General features: G+C 39.9%; 1 long non-coding RNA gene across 1 annotated transcript in view; it reads right to left on the minus strand.

The window, feature by feature from the left end:
- Positions 1 to 9,792: 9,792 nt before the first annotated feature.
- Positions 9,793 to 14,977, minus strand: part of LOC308616901 — a 47,159-nt gene continuing 41,974 nt past the window's right edge. Inside the window, exon 3 of the long non-coding RNA XR_014015770.1 lies at positions 9,793 to 11,608. This is a non-coding gene — a long non-coding RNA (uncharacterized lncRNA). The remainder of the gene's footprint in view (positions 11,609 to 14,977) is intronic.

Genomic DNA, 14,977 nt, shown 5'->3' on the forward strand with positions numbered 1-14,977 from the left:
CTGGCCTTATTTCTCACTCCTACCTCACTCCATCTCTGCTAATTTGTGTTTAAATCTCTAGAGATCACTATGCTCTTTAATAACTCTGGGCTTTGTACTTTCTGTTTTTTCTGCCCAGAATGTTGTCTTCCCACCTGTTCTTTGCCTGTCAGGTGTCTATTCCTCCTTCATTAACCAGCTCCACTTTACCCTTCTAGGCTCCTGTCTCACCATTCTCCTTAAAGTAAGTCAGCATTTAACCCATCCCAAATGTCTTTTAGTCCTTTGACATTACTCTTTCTTGCCTGGGGGACTTTGTACATACAAGTTTGTCTTGAACACTCTTTCTATACTTAGCTTGCCTGACATTTACTTAGCCTTCAAAATTCAGTTCAGATGTTACCTCCTCTACACCTGACTCCCCAGGCCAGCCTCTGTTCTTGGATCAGAGCATGTTTTACCACTAGCAGAGCACTGTACTATATAGTGGGTTTTTTTAAATCTATCATCCTGTTTGGTTTTGGGTGCAGTGTATTAATTAGGGCACGGCTAGGTATTGTAGGAGATAAACTCTTATATCTAAGAAGTTTAATGCAATAGATGTTTATTTCTTGCCCATGAGAAGTCCAAAACAGATGTTGCTAATTGTCAGGTGGCTCTTCTCCAAGCAGGAGTCAGGGTCTTAAGTTCTATCTTATGGCTCATCCAGTTTCAATATATATTGACTTTGAGAAAGGGGAAGGAAGTGCTACGGATCAGGCCTGCTAGCATCACACTTGACTAGTGCCCACAAGCCACTGGGCTTGGGCGCACAACCACACCTAATTAGAGGGGCTGGGAAAAGTGGTCTAGCTGTGCACCCAGGAAGAAGAGCAAATGACTTGAGTAACAGTCATCCAGTCTCTGCTGGAGTTAGGCACTGCTTTTTATCTCTATCACCAGTGCTTGTCATAGGCCTGACAGTAGAAGTTGAATGGGTGAGTGATTGGAAGGTAATAGAGCTTCTAGTTCCCAGCCCTGAGCAAACAAGTACAATAATCCATAAATAGAAGCCTGTGGAGAATCTGGAAAGATTCAGACAAGAACAAGAAGAGATTACTCAGCAATTGGAAAATAGGTATCTGTGGAACAATGAAAAGTTCTGGATTGTTATTCATGGAATAAAATAGCCCGAGAAAAAAATTCATTGTGTTCCTAAAAGTTATCAAAGTCTAATAAAAGTACTTCAAATATTATACTTAATCATTCCACCACCAAGCTTTGTTTCTTGGTTGTTGAAGAGTTTAGGGGATATAACTAGGATTTCTAACCAAAGATAATACCTTTGGTAATTTTTAAAATGTGCAGGTTATATAAGATTTGCTGAAAGAAGGTCATGATATATAAATCTCAAGTAACATCTGATCTGTGGATATTTGGAAATGCCAGGTAGGGACATACTTATCTTTTTCTTAATTGTAGAAAAAGAAGTAAGTTTTCAGATTAAAAAATAAAATCTGGGGCTTCCCTGGTGGCACAGTGGTTGAGAGTCCGCCTGCCGATGCAGGGGACAAGGGTTCGTGCCCCGGTCCGGGAAGATCCCACATGCCGCGGAGTGGCTGGGCCCGTGAGCCATGGCGGCTGAGCCTGCGCGTCCAGAACCTGTGCTCCGCAACGGGAGAGGCCGCAACAGAGAGAGGCCCGCGTACCGCAAAAAATAAATAAATAAATAAAATCTGGAATAGGAATTCACTCTGTTGGTGCTATATAATGATTCTTTTTTCTGCTTGCTTCTACCGTGTGCAATAAGAGCAAAAAAGGCATAATGAACTAGGGTAGAATTTCTGTGTGATTTTCTTCTCACTAGCAGTTTTGTCTCTGGCATGAGAGAGAGGAGGAAAAAATGAAGAGAGTGCTGATACTTTAGTTGGTCTAAAGTTCTGAGGTTGAGATCTTAGTGCCAGAAGATGACTTTTTTCAAGATCACGGTCAGGGTTTTAGACAGGAGCACTTTTAAAAATCAGCCTCCTGTTAACCATGTGAATGACAATTAAATATATAAGACAAAGACATCAAACTTTAACTCAGGAATTATTTTTGGTATATATAACCTCTTTAAGCATAGAGCCCAGTAATATTGCTCTAGTTTATGTATCAACTAAAATGTATATGAATAAGCTCTATAATTGGAAGAAGCGTAATCTAATGGGAAAATAATTGGTATGGAAATCAGGACACCTGAGTTCTTCTCCCAGTTCTGGCATAAACAATGTAATCCTAATAAGTATAAAATTGAATTCATCTAAAAGTGTCATGGTTATAAGTCCTATGTATCTGAATACTAGGCAATATAGAGCTTTTCATGTAAAAGCACTAAAGCATAGTGGTTAAAGATGGGGCTTTGGAATCAAATAAACTGAGTTTACTTCCTGACCCTAACATATACTAAATGTGTGACATTGGGAAAGTTACTTAATCTCTCCAAGCTTCAGGACATGAGGATAATGAGGGTATAATAAAATGACCCACTGCCTTGCAAACAGTTTGTGTGAGAGTAAGATGAGATGATGGATATAAAGCTTTAAATTCAGGGCCTAGCCCTTTGTTGACTATCTTATACACTTAAGATCATATGTATTAAAAACAATTCTGCACTTATCTGGCTGCTGATGCTAATTTGTGGGCAAATAATTTAGCATGAAAGAGTGTCCAAGAGGACTTACCTGGTGGTCCAGTGGTTAAGACTCTGCACTCCCAGTGCAGGGGGCCCGGGTTCAATCCCGGGTCAGGGAACTAGATCCCACATGCATGCCGCAACCAAGAGTTCGCATGCCACAACTAAGGAGCCCATGAGCCTCAACTAAGACCTGGTGCAACCAAATAAATTTTTTTTTTAAGTCCCAAGAATGCTGAATTGTAAACAACCTCACAAGACAGAGGTTACTTGATTCTCACTTTCACAAAGAAAAAACCATAACATTGAGAAAATGGGTTATTTAAATGCCGAAGAATGTCTTTTTCATTAATTGTAATTGTTAACCACAAGAATGGCTCATTTAATTCCAGAGCTAATTTTACAGGCATTCAGCTTCAGTTTCTATAGGATTCTTTTTTCCATTATCTCCAGTTTTAAAGATCTCAAATCTTATATCTGAATTGATAAAATAAGAGGACTATAGGCAAAGGAAATCCTTAGTAAATTAGACTTTGCTAGATTGGGAAGCTGGTACACACACACACACACACACACACACACAATCTGCTTATAATGCAAAAATTAATATTTCAGTTACAACCACACTTGCTTCAGGTAAAGGTAAAATCAATTATATCAACCACAACCACTAGCCAGAGAAAAACCTAAATAATTAAATTTACTTCTATATTTCAACTGATATTCACTTGTAATAAGAGCTTAAAGTAATAGGTCCCTGGCCACAATTAGGAGTATGTGAAGTATATCGCCCTGGATATTTCTTTCAAATTGCAGAAGAGTGATGAAATTTTGTCAGGGAGTGTGGAGTAAAACTTCTTTATGTAGGCATTATAAGAAAGGCTAAAAGAAAACCTGTAACAAGCTAATGTTACTCTTAAAATGTCTAGGGGGTGGAATATAAGGAGTGAGGTGGAGAGAAATTAATATCAATTCTACACTTGGGTACATATAGGTCATTCACTCAACATACTTTTAATCACCTATGGAAGATACCATGCTTGGTACAGGTTACTATTATACAGAACAAGATAGAAACAGTCCCTCCCTTCATGGAGCTTAAATTTTATAAGGAGAGACATATATGAAACAATGAAATCCTTAATTATTTGTTTAATTGGAATTGTGACATGCTAGGAAGAAGTACAGAAAATTGATAGAATATAATCACGGAGATGCTCTTGGTTTGAGAGGATCAGAGAAAGGCTTTAAATGAAGTGCCATTGAGCAGAGCTCTGAAGGATGAGCTGGAATTAAGAAAGGTGGGGCAGGAGAGAGCAAAGTGGGGTATGTTTCAAGCAGAGGAACCTCTTTGCTCGGAGACGACGCAGAGATAACCAGTATAACTAGAATCTGGCTATGCTAAAGGGGTTGGCAGGGGACATGAGAAGATTTTTGCCTATCCTAATAGCTGTGGCAGATCATAGAAAGGATTTAAACAAGGAAGTTAATTCATTGTGTTTGTATGTTGAAAATTAAATTTTAAAAATTTACCTCATTCTGGCTGCAACTAGGAGAATGGTTTGGAGGAAGCAAGAGTCTTTGGGGGAGATAGGACCTTTTACAGTGGTCCAGAGTGAAAGATGGTGGTGACTTAAGTGAGGCATGCAGGGGAAATAGAAAACAGTGAATGGATTCACAAGTTCTTTTTGAATCCTGGAAATTTCTCTTATTTCCCTAAGAAGTCAATTATGCATTTTAAAGGATATTTATTATATTTTAACTCAGTACCTCTAATGGTTTTTTAAGAACACTTAGACCACAAGTCCACTTAAAAGCCTTCTATCCAATTACCTAAAAAAGAAAACCAAAACAAAACATGTTTTTTAAGGAAAATGTAAAATAAACAATACCAGTGATGTGTACTACTATAGCAAAAGTCATGAAAATGTTACTCAAATGACATTTAAGAAATCCCCTCTGGGGCTTCCCTGGTGGCACAGTGGTTGAGAAACCACCTGCCAATGCAGGGGACACGGGTTCGATCCCTGGCCCGGGAAGATCCCACATGCTGTGGAGCAACGAAGCTCGTGTGCCACAACTACTGAGCCTGTGCTCTAGAGCCCGTGAGCCACAACTACTGAGCCCACGTGCCACAACTACTGAAGCCCGCACGCCTAGAGCCCGTGCTCCACAACGAGAGAAGCCCGTGCACCGCAACGAAGAGTAGCCCCCGCTCACTGCAACTAGAGAAAGCCCGCGTGCAGCAACCAAGACCCAACACAGCCAAAAATAAATAAACAAATAAATAAAATTTAAAAAAAAAGAAAAAAAAAAGAAATCCCCTCTAGAAAATTAACAGTGATGGTAGTTGTATTCATTTGCTGGCACTGCCATAACAAAGTGAGTGGCTTAAAAAAAGCAAACAAAAAATTGTCTCACAGTTCTGGAGGTTAGAAGTGTGAGATTAAGATGTTGGCAGTATTGGTTCTGTTACCAAATTGGTCAACTGGACCCATGCGGGGGTCCTAGCCTGGGCCAAGACCCCCTTTATAGGCCAAGTAGGTTCTTTTACCAGTCGGATTCACACAGCCAGTAACAAAACTGATGCTGAGACTAGAACAACATGAGCTTTATTCAACGGCTAAAGAATGAAGAAGTGGAACCTTGTTCGCTGCAAATCAACTTCCCAACCCAATTCAGGTAGAGACACCAAATACATAGGAGGGACCAGGTAAAAGAGAGAGAATTGGAAAGAGTGGGAGGAATATTCGTGAGAACAGGGGTGTGGTTTGGACCTGGAACTGATGGCAACTCTCCTTTTCAGTCCTTGTATGGGCTTTTCTGACTGTTGTCATGGCAACAGTCAATTGTCATGGTGCTGGTGGGTGTGTCATTCAGCATGCTAATGTATTACAATGAACATACAATGAGGCTCAAGGTCTACTGGAAGTCAAATCTTCCTCCATCTTGGGCCTAGCTGGTTCTAACTGGTCCTTGTTTTTTTTTGTTTTTTTGTTTTTTTTGCGGTATGCGGGCCTCTCACTGTTGTGGCCTCTCCCGTTGCGGAGCACAGGCTCCGGACGCGCAGGCTCAGCGGCCATGGCTCACGGGCCCAGCCGCTCCGCGGCATGTGGGATCTTCCCGGACCGGGGCATGAACCTGTGTCCCCTGCATCGGCAGGCATACTCTCAACCACTGCACCACCAGGGAAGCCCCCAGTCCTTGTTTTTTTCTCTTTGCAGCCTCCTTCTGAAACTTAGATAAGAGTGATTGGTTTCTATTCGAGGGAGGGGCAGGAGTATGATTCTGGGGCTACAGCCTTGGTAACACTTCCTTCTGAGGGCTGTGAGGGAGAATCTGTTCCATGCCTCTTCTCTAGCTCTGGTGATTTGCTGGCATTCTTTGGCCTCTGCTATATCACCCTGATCTCTGCCTTCATCTTAGCATGCCATTCTCCCTGCGTGCCTTTGTCCAGATTTCCCCTTTTAATAGGGACACCAGGCATATTGGATCAGGACCCAGCCTACTCCAATATAACCTCATCTTAACTAATTACATCTGCAACCAATGACCCTATCTCCAAATAAGTTCACACTCTGAGATACTGGGACTCTGAGATACTTAGGACTTCATCCTATGAATTTTTGAAGGACATAGTTCAACTGATAACAGTAATATTTGTGAAGTTCAGATGTGTTAGCCTCCCAATTTATCCTTACCTCGACATAACACTTAAAAAGAATCTCCCCATCTGGATTAGACTCTTTTCTGTTAAAGAGCAAACTGTGATTCCAAAGGACCTTACTAGCTGAAGAGGGATGATGAGATGGAAGGCAACCCTGACACCAAGTGCACAAGACCCACTTGCAACAACAATACTAAGAATTAACCTTCCCAGATTGCTTTCTTCCTTTGAAACAGAACTAATTAAACCTCTAAATGCCCATTGTAAGTTTGATACAAATTTCACATTGGTCAGAGAGGCATAAAACATACTGAAGACCTGATATAAAGCACTCTTTTTTTATGTAGTACAATGAATCATTTCTGATGATGGATCAGTAGCTTGGATTAATTCAAGCATTTAAGAAGGAAAGGACTAGTCAGTACAAGAAAATGTGAGTTTAGCCCTTATTCAAATTTTATAATTTTGAATTATCAGAGAAAATTTGTATTATTTTAATGCTTATGGATCTTAAAACTATAAATAAAATAATTCTATGACCAAAAAAAAAAAAAAAAACCTACCTTCCCAACAACTGATACTGAGCTCTTAGAAAAGACATATTTGGAAACCAAGGTAGAGTACTTTGCTTTGACTGGAAAGTCAATGTCAACTGTTCTTTATGAGTACTTTTTATTCCCCTGAAGTTCCATCTAAATGAAAATATATGAGGAATCTTCCTTTTCAACAGACACATATACTAAGTGATATCTAGCAATTAAAATAACAGCTTCAATAAAAATCTGATTTCCCACATCATCTGGTCCTTTAAATCATAAATATCACAGTCATCAGAGAGCCTTGACAAACACTAAGTGGAACAAAAGACATATTTTCTCTTCTTCTGTAGGGTTTTCATTAAAGACCTCATAGAATTGTAGAATTAATGAGCTTGAAGCAATTGTGGAGATTTTCTGGTCTGGGGAATTTCCAGGTGTGCACAGCAGAACCGTCAGAGTCCATGGGAGTCCCAAGGAATGGAGGTAGATGGGGGGTGGGGCATGGGTAGAGTAGTGGGGCATTGGGAAGGGAGCCAGGGGAAGAGGGTCCTGGCCTTGTCAGCCCAACCCCACCCCGACTGGACCCGGGGCAGTCTATCTTCATCATATCCACAAAGTACCTATTTGTGGCTTTGTTTGAAGAAAGGGTTTCACACTTTATAAAATGAGAAAATTGAGACCCAGGGGACTTGTGACTGGAGCATTTTTAGCTCACCCCCCCCCCCTCACAGCATAGTGAGGATTTTCATGATGTAAAGTCATAAATCTTATAGATGACCTATTATATTTCAAGTTAATAACAAATATAGACCTTTATTCCTCATCTGCAATTCTTTTTCTCTCAGTTCAATGAAGAGCATCTAATTTTTAAAGACCAGTTAGTGCCACTGAAGCTGATTGAGCCAGAGGAGTGTTTCATCAAGTCAAACATTACAAAAGGTTAAATTTTAAAGATAGTAATAAGCATTTTCAGTTGCTACATATAAAGACTGTCAAGCCAGCCTGAAGCTGCTTCTTAAATTCAGTGTACTTAACAAATGGACTATTTTAAATAAATATACTCCACGTATTATATTTTAGTATAAGCAGTCACTTTCTCATTTGTGCCCAAGTGGTCCTAGGAATGTCCCTCTGCTCTTTTCCTCTCCATCCTGGCCATTTATTTCTGTTTAGGGCAGAAAGAGTCAATACTTGGAGAAGAACAGAGGTGGGAAAAGGAAAGAAGGTCCTCTTGCTCTTTGAAAGGGAGAACAGAAGAATGTTAATAGTAGAAAAGGAAGAGCATCAAAAGGATCAAGGAGCTGGAGAAAGAGGAAAGGGAGAAAGAAAAGTGAGATGGAGGAGGCAGCAGAGAGAATAAGATACAATTTTGTCTTCTCTTCTCCCAAAACCTTGTTGTCCTGTCATCAGGAGCACATTTAAATTAGCTTAAGTGAAAAAGAGGAATTAATTGGAAGGACACAAAAGATATTTCATAGAAAACCCAGACCACAGGAGGGACTGGTATCTATAGCAACAAATTGACAGGTTTCAGGGAAAACTCTCTCCCTCTATTTTTTTTATTTGTTTGTTTGTTTTTGCTCTTTCTCTCTCCCTTGTCTACTTTTTCTCCCTCTCCTTCCCCACCCACAACACGTGGTTCCTCATCTCTTCTCTCTCTCTGTGTCTCTCATTCTTTTTCCATGGATGCTGGCCCCCTGCTGGTCCATTCCTTTGAAATGCCTGGCTCCCTTGTAGCCCCTGGAAATCTCTTCATTTCAGATAACGAGCAGGGGTTAACTGGTGTATCTGTCCCCACTTGCAAACTCTTAAGTTAAAGTATCTGGTTGACTTACCTTAGGTCATGTGTCCACCCATGGTTCCATCAGTTTTCGCCTAATTGCCAAAGTAACTACTCTTGTTGGATATCGTAGTAGGGAAGGCAGTCGACTTAATATATTTCTGTACCCCCTGGTAACCCTGTCTTGAGCTCTCAGCCAGTGTCCTCAGTCTCCTGCTCTTATCACAAGGGTCTTCAACCTTTTATAATAGTGTTTCTCACAGTATTGTTCAGATCACTTGCATCAAAGTGTGTTTACAAAAAAAAAAAAAAAAATACAGATACTCAGGCCCTTACCCCTTATCTATTCCAGATATCCTATGTGCTGAATACTTTGGGAACTGGCATGAAAAACTCACTGTTAATAAGATTTTTTGTATTGGAAAGCATGCTCTGAGTTTCAAATAACCTATAGACAAATTAACTTCTGGAACAAATATATTCCAGATAATAAATATAAAACACTAGTGACAAAAACTATATAGCACTTTGAAGATTAAAAAGATATGTACTTTAATATTTCAGATGCTATCATGCAAAAGTTAACATGCAGGATTTTCTCCTTTATTTGCCATGCCATTTACTTCATACAATTGCCATAGGTCTATAAGGAATCTAGGATATGTGCACTGGTTTAATCACATTTCTGCCTCTTCCCCATCCATCTTTATGACTCTGTATTTTGACTTTATTGTCTCTTCAACTCCAGTGCTATCTAGATACTCTTAATAACCCTGTCTCCGTACAACTATGTACTAGATCTTATCATCAAAAGCCACTATTCCCCTGTGAATGTCATCCACAGCAGAACTCGGGCTGATCCTCCTTACCAACAGATTAATCATTAATACCCATTCTTCCCTGACTAGATCCTCTCCCTCACTATTCTCCTAAGTTTGTGTTTCTCAAATTTGAATACATATAACCCTGGGGATACACAATTTTAGATCATAGGAGCCACAAGTTAATAGTGATGTTTCTTACTGGAACATTTATTTAACTGAAGATTTAGTAACTTATCTGAAAGCAACCTACATGTTATTTTTGTCTTAAACACAGATAGGTTAAAGAGAAAGTTACAACTTTCACATTAAACTTTTTAAAAAAAGGTAAGCCTTCAAAAAATTTGAGCTATGTTTTCCAGGTTCCCAATCTCAGGCACATTATTAATTTGATAATGTGTTATGGATTTAGCTGATCTTCATGAAACACATGCATTCAACAGTTATGAAAATACCAGCTTAAACAATGAGAAAGTTTTAAAAAGCACATCAAGTCCGGCTGTCGTCTCCCCTCTCTATCTAATTCTAATTGAGCCCCAAGGTTCTCTGGTTTTCAAGGGGCTGGGTGGAAGCCAAAAGAAAGCAATTTCATTTTCAAGCAAGTGTATCTTTCAGTAGATCTTCAACGAAGTAAATATCCTCTGGAGCTGGTTTCATAATAGGTTCCTCTTATGAAGACTGGCTCTAACCGGTTCTTGGGAAATGTGCTTGCAGACAGGGATTGCCCAACTGATTTCAGTAGACAAGAAAGTACATAGGGCAACAGAGGTCATGCCAGTGAATGTACACCCTATACACATCTTTATGGACAAACTAATCCACCAAACAATGCCACATACTTACCTATTATTAGTATTTAGACAATACCCTCTAAAAGAGCTCAAAATATTCTTCATAAAAACTAAAAGTAAACAAAGTTGTTCAATCTTTTCCTGCTTAGCAGATTAAAAATTACCTCTGTGAGGGTTGGCCATATAGATAGCTGGAGTGCACAGCTGCCCGCACAGTTTAATTTGATTTCTCAGAACACAGCCTTCTCCATATGCCTGGCCTCTAGTCCCACCATTAATCACCAATAAATTAGACTCTAAGTAGAAGTGTTATCTCCATGAGGTCACTGTGGAAACATATACTTAAGTGATCTGGGAGGGGTGTTGTTTTTTTTCCCATTTATACAATAAAATACATTAGTCATTGACATGGGTTAATTTACCTGGATTAATTGTCAGCTTGGAAAACAAATACTAAGATTCCGATGACATACGACATAAAATGGTAAGTTTTTAATGAGTGTTGAGCCATGGGTTTCATCGGCTGTTGCCCAGAATTAGAACTCCTGGTTGGAGCCCAGCAGAGGGCACCCTAGGAAACCAACACAAGGAGACTAGATATATAGTAGTGGAGACAGATTTACTAAACCTAACCTTTTCCTCCTTTGTAATTTTTGCTAAGCCAGCCCTGATCACCACAAAGCAAACTGGACAACTTCAAGGTTAAATGGTCATGAGTAGAGTGGTCAGGAGGCAGCCAATCACTTCTGAATTCTGTAAAATGCTAAGATAATAACAGTCATCATCATCATCATCACCATCACTCCTGTGAGCCATATATAACTTCTCAATTGCCTCTGGTAAAATCAGTCATTTTCATTCCTCTGGTATGTGATATAAAGTTGCTGGCAGCCACAGAAAACATAAAGATAATTAAGGCACAGAGGGGAGTCAGGACTGATAAGCACAGTCAAGGGAAAATAGTCAAAGGGCAGCTTAGATAACATTCTCACTGATTGCTCCATAATGTCTATTGCTGGAAAGGCCATCAAATTCCTTTTCTCTTTTAGACCTGTTTGCACACATACCTGTAAGGTCTTTATAGAAACTGACAAATAAAGCCAGATTGGTTTTTAGAGAGCCAAAGGATACCTCATCCACACGGTATACTAAATTATTTCTAAGGAAAAGTATGGAGTTTGCTTTACATTCACGAAGATGATCCCAGAATAGAATTGAGTGTGTGCTTGCACTATGTCAAGGAGTAGGAAATGAACTTTGAAAATTTATCAAAACAAAATTAATCCTTGGACTTCCCCCTGGTGGACCAGTGATTAAGACGGTGTGCTCGCACTGCAGGGGGCGCAGGTTCGATCCCTGGTCATGGAAGTTCTGCATGCTGCATGGTGTGGACAAAAAAAAAAAAAAAAATTTAATCTAAATCATCCCAATCATGTAGAGCAAAACATGAGAATCCAACATAACTTAATATAGCCAATAACCATTTTCCTTGCCATTCTCCCCCCACAAAAATTTAAAATAATTTTTTAAACAACAATCCTATTTTGTGACATAAACAAATGTGAAAGTGTTAAGCTATGATGAGAAAAGAGGATATAGGGATGATCAAGGCCTACAACTGTCCCTGTCCATGTCCTTATTACACCTTCTGTGTCCATCTTCCCCCACGATTCTGTAAATTGTGAGTGCAGAGCCAAAGTGATTTGATTTGGTAAATGCTCCACAAATACTGATTTAATGAATAAATCCAATACATTCCCTAAGATTGAGGCAGTATTTGTGGTGATCGCCCAATCAGAGGTACTAAGAAGAAGTCTAGTTGGGCAGTGGAACTTGTTGCCAAATATGTGTACTTAGAGACAACAGGTATCAGTGATATCCAGAAAGTAGCTCTGGAATGTGCCAGTGGTCGAGTGGCACGAGCCCAGAAACAAGAAATCTAGAAGGGGCAGCACACAAATGTATATGTTCATGGAAAAATAAGATCAGGATAATCTGTCAGCAGGTAGCAAAATCCGAACATCAAGCTGGTGTCAAGGAGAGATAGTCATTGAGAAAGCATCCATACAAAGAAGGCAGTGGCTAAATCCTAGAATATCAGATGATCAAGACAGGACTCTAGATGTTTTAGGAATAGAAGCTTCCAAAGCTAGGTTAAACAGGAGAAGAGGTTTGGTTTCATTAACAAGACAAGCAATTGTAGCAGATCAGCAACAGGTGTTATTGGTCCATTTTACAGATGGGGAAGCTGAGGCTCAGTGAGAATACATGTCCAAAGCCTTACAGCTAATTTAAGTCTCTGATCCCAGGTTTAAAAATAAAGCCTAGGGCTTCCCTGGTGGCGCAGTGGTTGAGAGTCCGCCTGCCGATGCAGGGGACACGGATTCATGCCTCGGTCCGGGAAGATCCCACGTGCCGCGGAGCGGCTGGGCCTGTGAGCCATGGCCACTGAGCCTGCGCGTCCAGAGCCTGTGCTCCGCAATGGGAGAGGCCACAGCAGTGAGAGGCCCGCGTACCGCAAAAAAAAAATAATAATAAAGCCTACTACAGTCTAAAGCAAATTATCCCTCTTTTTCTTACTTCCACCTGCAAATCTAAGAAATCAGTAACTGGAACTAGTAAGTCATACTAGCTTTGTAACTTGAGTTTGTCTTCTCCAGACTCCTCAGAGCACTGTGCTAGCACTCCTCAAATCACCCCTTAAATGATTCCAGAGCTAGGGATGGAGCTGGGTCTGCAGTAGTGTTTCTCAACTTTGCCTGCACACTGGAATTATCTGTAGTGTTAAAAATACTGGTGCCTGGGTTCTGCTACCAGAGCTGATCATTTCATTGACCTGAGGTGTGGCCTGTGCCTCAGGATTTCTAAGAAGCCCTCCAGGCAATTCTAATGTGTAGCCAAGCTGGAAACCACCAGCTACAAGCAAAAGTCAAGAGCCCTCAGCTGCTTGTAGAGGAGAGATATGAGGGCCAAGCTTGTATAATTCAATGAGCTAGGAAAAATACTACAAGACTCATAGGCTTATTTTTTTTCTTGGACAAGTGGACCATAACTTACTCTTTGCTTTTACAGTTTAACCTCTTAGAAAATATGCCAAAAGTAAACAGGTGTACAATTAACCTTGCAAATCAAAAGGTTCCATGTTTTTAGATTCTAAGTGCTAGTTGTGTGACCAAAGGCAAGGTTTTAGAACTGGATCTCCCAAATTTCTCATTACTATTCTATGCTTGGTTAAAACTCTTACATCATCCCACAATGGAATGTGACCCAAGTTAAGAACAAAATGAAAACATTTGCATCGCTTTCGTGATTAGTAATGATATTGGAGAGGGGTTGAGGTGTCTCAAAAGAACTTGTAATTTTCCCAACCTATTTGAGAGCTGATTCATGTTATTTACTAACTTTGATGCTCCCAAATGATATAACAAATGTATAATTTCTGGATATGTAACTCTAGATGTGTAATTTGCTTGGACTAAATCCAAATCCAGAAACTCATTTATTATTTAAGGTATATTCTTTTTTTTTTTAATTAATTAATTTATTATTTACTTTTGGCTGCATTGGGTCTTTGTTGCTGTGCGTGGGCTTTCTCTAGTTGCAGTGAGTGGGGGCTGCTCTTTGTTGTGGTGCGCGGGCTTCTCATTGCTGTGGCTTCTCTTGTTGCGGAGCACGGGCTCTAGGTGCATGGGCTTCAGTAGTTGCAGCACACGGGCTTCAGTAGTTGTGGCACACGGGCTCAGCAGTTGTGGCTTGTGGGCTCTAGAGCTCAAGCTCAGTAGTTGTGGCACACGGGCTTAGTTGCTCTGCGACATGTGGGATCTTCCCGGACCAGGGCTCGAACCCGTGTCCTCTGCATTGGCAGGCGGATTCTTAACCACTGTGCCACCAGGGAAGCCCTAAGGTATATTCTTAATATAGCAAATACAACAAAGCCCCTACTCCCAACTTCCATTTTCAGAATTCTTGTCCACAGCTCCCTAATAAAAAGCAATTAACTATGAAACAAGTACACATTTGTCTATGGTGACAATACATCCTGGTTTACCCAGGGCAGTCCTGGTTTATGCCTATTGTTCAAGCATAATTATTGATAGCACCCTCTCTCATTCTCAAAATGTTTCCATTTGGGTGATAAATTATCTGGTCACCCTACATATAACTCACTCAATCTGCATTCCCTCTACAAGTACTATAGGGAAACCTCATGATTGGAGTGTGGTCCCTTTATATTTAGAATGCTCCTCTAGCTATACATGAAAGTAAGATCACTGAAATATCAATCAGCTGATCAATATTCCTTCTTTAAAAACAAAATAATAGAGATTTCTAAAATATTTTCCTGTTTAACTCCATTAACACAGAAGATCCCATTAAATGAAAGTAAAAACCCTGTACTTTTCCAGCTTAAAACCTGCGTTCTTTATCTGTTTCTGCTAGAAACTAACCATGTGGCCTTGAACAAGAAGTCTATTCTTTGTGATCAAGTTTACTCCTTTGCAAAAAGAGTAGATTAAACTAGGTGGTCTCTATCATTCTTTGAGTGACAGTTCTGACAGTCTACATTGCTACTTTCTCTAAGCATTTTATTTTAACCAATGTTTTGCCAGTTCTGTACTTCTGCACTGTTTTAAACTAAGCTCATAGATATCTAAGACCAAATCTATTGAATTCACTTTTTCAGTCTTTACCATCATAATCTATACATGTGATAGTTAAATATTTTTGAAGTTAGTCTTGATTCCAG

Source organism: Mesoplodon bidens, assembly GCF_964165515.1.
Source record: "Mesoplodon bidens genome assembly, chromosome: 4".
In the NCBI taxonomy this organism is placed as follows: Eukaryota; Metazoa; Chordata; class Mammalia; order Artiodactyla; family Ziphiidae; genus Mesoplodon; species Mesoplodon bidens.